Raw genomic sequence first — 5845 nt, forward strand, 5'->3', positions numbered from 1 at the left:
CAGTCAGAAAGAGAAAAACAAATACCGTATGCTAACACATATATATGGAATCTAAAAAAAAATGGTCATGAAGAACCTAGGGGCAGGATGGGAATAAAGACGCAGACCTACTAGAGAATGGACTTGAGGACATGGGGAGGGGGAAGGGTAAGTTGGGACAAAATGAGAGAGTGAAATGGACATATATACACTACCAAACCGATAGCTAGTGGGAAGCAGCCGCATGGCACAGGGAGATCAGCTCGGTGCTTTGTGACCACCTAGAGGGGTGGGATAGGGAGGGTGGGAGGGAGGGAGACACAAGAGGGGAGAGATATGGTGATATATGTATATGTATAGCTGATTCACTTTGTTATAAAGCAGAAACTAACACACCATTGTAAAGCAATTATACTCCAATAAAGATGTTAAAAAAAAAGTCTAAGTATGGTGATTGCCACCAAAATAAAATATTTAAGTGTGATCAAGAGTCTCCTAACATGTTATCCAAAATTTCCAAAATATAATTGGAAATAACTCATTATACCAAGAACCAGGAAAAACACAACTTGAATGAGAAGTGACAATTAACCATTGCCAACATTGAGGTGAATCAGTTGTTGGAAATATCTGACAAGGATTTTTAAAGCAGCTGTTATAAAAATGCTTCAACAAATAATTACAAATTCTCTTGAAACAAATGAAAAAATATAAAATCTGAGCAAAGAAATAGAAGTTATTAAAAAAAACCAAATGCAAAATATAGAGTTTAAAAATAAGAGAAATAAGAAATGAGATAGGAAGGAAATAATAAAGATAACATCAGAAATACATTAAACTGAAAACAGAATCACAATAGAGAAAATCAGTAAAACAAATAGCTGGTTGTTATGAGAAAAAAAAATCACTAAGATCAGTAAACCTCTAGCTAGACTGATAAAGATAAAAAGAAAACAAGACACAAATTACCAACATCAGGAATGAAATAGGAGATATTGCTACAGATCCTGTAGCCTTTAAAAGGATAATAAGGAAATATATGGACAATTTTACACTTTTAAGTTCAACAACATCAAAGGAATGGACTAATACCTTGAAAACCATAAACAATGAAAACTCAGTCAAGATGAAATAAGTAATGTGAATAGTTCTACAATTATTATAAAAATTGAATTTATACTTAAAGAGCTCCTGAAAAAGAAATCTCTAGATCCAAACTATTTCACTGGAGAATTTTATCAAGCATTTAAAGAATTAACATCAATTTTACATAATCATGTCCAAAAAATAGAGGGAAGGAATCACTTTGCAACTCATTTTATGAGGCCAGTATTACCTTTTTACCAAATCTAGACAAAGACAGTACAAAAAAGGAAAACTACAAATCAATAACTCTCAGGAACTGAGATGCAAAACTTTGCCACAAAATATCAGTAAGTTGAATCCAGCAGCTCTTTATAGAAAAGAACTATATACATGACCAGGTGGGATTTATTTCAGATATGCAAATCTTGCTCAAATTTAAAAATCATTCAAATGTAATCCCCTCTATCAACAGGCTAAAGAATAAAAAACATATGATTATATCAATTGATGCAGAAAAGACATTTAAAAAAATTCAACACTCATTCATGATGAAAACTTTCAACAAACTAGGAATAGAGGAAAACTTTCCCAACTTGATCAAGAGCACCTAAAAAAAAAATCTACAATTAACATTATTTTTTTAAAAATTTTTATTTATTTATTTTATACAGCAGGTTCTTATTAATCTATTTTATACATATTAGTGTATATATGTCAATCCCAACCTCCCAATTCATCCCACCACCACCACCCTCCTTAACATTATTCTTAATGGTGACAGAAAGACTGAAGGCTTTTCCTCTAAGATTGGGAACAAGGTAAGGATGTCTGTCTCACTACTCTTACTCAACATAGAACTGAAAGTTCTAGCCAGCGCAGTAAAGCAAGACAAAGAAATAAAAGTCATACAGATTGGAAAGGGGAAATTAAAACAATCTCTATTTGCAGATGATCTCTGTAGAAAATCCCAAGGAATCTACAAAAAAACAAAAACAAAACAAAACAACCCAGAACTAGTAAGCAAGTTCAGCACGATTATAGGATTCAATATCAACACAGAACATTTAATTGTATTTTGGGAAGATATAGATCAAAGGATACAAACATTCAATTATAAGATGAATAAATTCTGGAGACATAATGTACAGCATGGCAACAATAGTTTAATAATGTACACTTGAAATTTGCTAAGAGAGTAAGATCTTGAATAATCTCCTCAAATGTTCTCACAATACACACACACACCCACACACACAAATGGTAGCTATGTGAGCTGACTGACATGTTAATTAGCTTGATTATCATAATCATTTCACAATGTATGTGTATATCAAAATAGCACAGAGTTTACCTTAAATATATATTCTTATTTGTCAATCATACCTCAATAAAGCTGGGGGGAAAAGAGAAGAAAAATAGTCATTGCATTTCTATATACTAAATGTATACATGAAAAATGTAATTTAACAATGCAATACCATTTTCAATTGTTCCAAAGAAAATGAAATACTTAGTTATAAACCTAACAAAACATGTACAGAATCTGCATGCTGACAATTACAAAGTACTGATGAAAGAAACCGTAGGAGACCTAAATAGCACAGAAATTTTCCACATTCAAGAACTGGAAGACTCAGCTTAGTAAAAATGTCTTCTCTCCAAATTAAACTACATGTTTAACAAGATTCCTATCAAAATCCCGGCACGGTTTTTGTAGACATAGGCAAGTATTTTATAAAACTTATATGGAATGTGAAAGACCTGAGGATAACCAAAGAAATTTAGAAAGAGACCACTAACATGGGAGAAATCGCTCTGCCTGGTGTGTGGTTTAGTATATAGCTTTTGATTTAGTCACCTAGATGGTGTGGTGTTGTCAGATAGGCACATGGATCAATGGGATACAATGGAAAACCCACAGATGGAATCATACAAATACATCCATTTGATTTTTTAAAATAATTTTTGATGATAGATCACCATATAATTTATATATATATATTTATTTTTATTCATTTTGGGTGTGCCGGGTATTAGTTGCAGCACATGGGATCTTTAGTTGCGGCCTGCAGAGTCTTTAGTTGCGGCCTGTGGGATCTTTAGTTGCAGCGTGAGAACGCTTAGTTGTGGCATGTGAGATCTAGTTCCCTGACAGGAATCGAACCCAGGCCCCCTGCTTTGGGAGTGCGGAGTCTTAGCTACTGGACCACCAGGGAATTCCCCACTCACTTGATTTTTGACAAAGGTTCAAAACCAACAGAATGAAGGAGAGATAGCCTTTAAAATAAATGGTGCTAGAGCAACTGAACATACTTAAGCAAAAAAATTAACTTTGACCTAAACTTTGACTTACACAAATCTATCTCTAAATGGATTTCAGATCTAAATGTAAAACTATAGGTTTTTAGGAAAAAATGGGAGAAAATCTTTGAGAACTAGAACTAGGCAAAAAGGTTTTATTCTTTGCTCTAAAAGAACAACCTATAAAAGGAAATATTGACAAATTGGACTTCATCAAAATTTAAAATTTTGCCCTTTGAAAGATCTTATTTAGAGGATGATAGACAAATTTACAATGCAGGAGAAAATGTTTGTAAACTACACATCTGAAAAAAAGATGCTTATCTAGAATATATAAAGAACTCACAGAACTCAACAATAAAAAAAACAAAGGATCCAGTTAGAAAATGGGCAGAAGTCATTAATTTGACATTTCACTGAAGAAGATATATAGAAGGCAAAGAAGCACATGAAAAAAAAATGTTCAACATCATTAGACATTAGGGAAATACAAATTAAAATCACAATATGTTATCACTACCGACCTATCAGAATGGCCAAAATAAAAAATAGTGATAACACCAAATGCTGACAAGGATGCAGAGAAACTCCATTACTTACACATTGCTGGTGGTAATGCAAAAAGTTATGGCCACTCTGGAAAAGAGTTTTACGTTCACCCTAAAACTAGAAATGGACTTACCATGAGACCCAGATATTGTACTCTCAGGCATTTATCCCAGAGAAATAACAATTAATGTTCATGCAGAAACTTGCATACAAATGCTTATGGCAGCTTTATTTGTAGTAGTCCCAAACTGGAAATTACCCAGATATCCTCCAATGGGTAAATGGGCAAAAGATTAAACAAACTTTGCTACAACCATGCTGTGGATTACTACTCAAGAGTAAAAAAAGAACCAACTATTGATACATGCAACAACAACTTGGATAGATCTTAAGAAAATTATGCCGAGTGGAAAAAGTCAATCTCATGCATGTAAATACTCATGATTCCATTTATATAATGCTCCTGAAATAAAATTATACAGATGGACTACAGATTAATGGTTTCAGAGGGTTAGGGATGAAGGGGGTGGATGCAAAGGGATAGTGCAAGAGAGCCATGTGGTGATGATACAGTTTTGTATCTTGATTGTGGTGATAGTTACCTGAAATAAACATGACAAAATTACATACAATTATACACATATACACAAATGAGTACACATATAACTGATAAAATCTGAATAAGGTTTATGGATTGTACCAATGTCAATTACCTAGTTTTGATATTGTACTATAGGCATACAAAATGTTGACACTGGGGAGGCTGGGTGAAATGGGCACACACTTGTGAATCAATAAATATTTCATTATAAAATCTTTTTAGAAGTATGCAAATCAGCTTTTCTTTAACAGTCTGAATGTTTGCATTATTCTTTGTTCAAAAAATCCACATGACTAGACCAATCATACATTTAATGAGACAAGTCTGCCTAATGTCAATTCACAGATTAAAGTTTTAGTAACTCATATTCACAAAGTATAAATAAAGCAGGAGAACTTAACACTCACACTTCGCTCTCAAGAATCATGTTATCCTTCACCCTGATTGTCCTACCACAGTGATGGCATCTGAAAAATGGTAAACTTGACGTTTCTGGAGCACCCTGGGCACAGGATTCCTGCAAAAGTCACCCAACTTCAATTTCTTCTTAAACAGAATTTAAAAAATAATAATAGTTAAAATGTGTTGATCACTGAACTACTCAACTACATGCTACACAGTAGGAGGTAAGAAGAGGACTCACAAGAAATAAGAAAATATGGTTTTAATTCATATTGCTTGAGATACAGGAGAAATAATGCACAGTCATGCTTTTAAAGCCTTTGGAAATATATTTGGGGGACAATAAGAGAAGAAAATTGGCGGTAGAATAAACGTTCAGAATATAGATACTCAGTCTGACTTAAGTACTTATTGAATACTTATCTTGGTCACCTGTAGTGTGACTGACTGACTGAATCTCTGGGCCTGCGGAGAGCCTGTGACTCTGGGACTTGTGACAACAGTAAACTAGTATGACTCCAATACTATCACTACTACTAAGTTTGACTGTTACTTATTCAGCCCCAGGTGTTAGGTGTCATCTCAGTTAATCTTCACAAGAACTTTGTGAGATGGCATTATTATCCAAATTTTAAAGATGAAGAAACTGAGAAGACAGTCATAGTAAAGAATGAAATAATGCCATTTGCAGCAACATGGATGGACCCAGAGATTACCATACTTAGTGAAGTAAGTCAGACAGAGAAAGACAAATATCATATGATATCACTTATATGTGGACTCTAAAATGTGACACAAATAAACTTATTTACAAAACAGAAATAGATGCACAGACATAGAAAACAAACTTATGTTTACCAAAGGAGAAAGGGGGTGGGGGAGGGATAAATTAGGAGTTTGGGATTAACAGATACCCACTACTATATA

General features: G+C 33.7%; 1 long non-coding RNA gene across 5 annotated transcripts in view; it reads right to left on the reverse strand.

Moving 5' to 3' along the window:
- Positions 1 to 5845, reverse strand: part of LOC114488062 (uncharacterized) — a 38460-nt gene that overhangs the window by 26698 nt on the left and 5917 nt on the right. For 4 of the 5 annotated variants that reach the window (XR_008615397.1, XR_008615400.1, XR_003683756.2 and 1 more), the window contains exons 2-4: positions 4924 to 5033; positions 4049 to 4517; positions 2417 to 2458 (exon numbers count right to left, since the gene is read on the reverse strand). This is a non-coding gene — a long non-coding RNA (uncharacterized lncRNA). Of the gene's footprint in view, positions 1 to 1741; positions 2042 to 2416; positions 2459 to 4048; positions 4518 to 4923; positions 5034 to 5845 lie in introns of those variants that run through there. The other variant, XR_008615399.1, reaches the window with a different exon arrangement.

This window comes from Physeter macrocephalus, chromosome 16 (assembly GCF_002837175.3).
Source record: "Physeter macrocephalus isolate SW-GA chromosome 16, ASM283717v5, whole genome shotgun sequence".
Classification (NCBI taxonomy): domain Eukaryota; kingdom Metazoa; phylum Chordata; class Mammalia; order Artiodactyla; family Physeteridae; genus Physeter; species Physeter macrocephalus.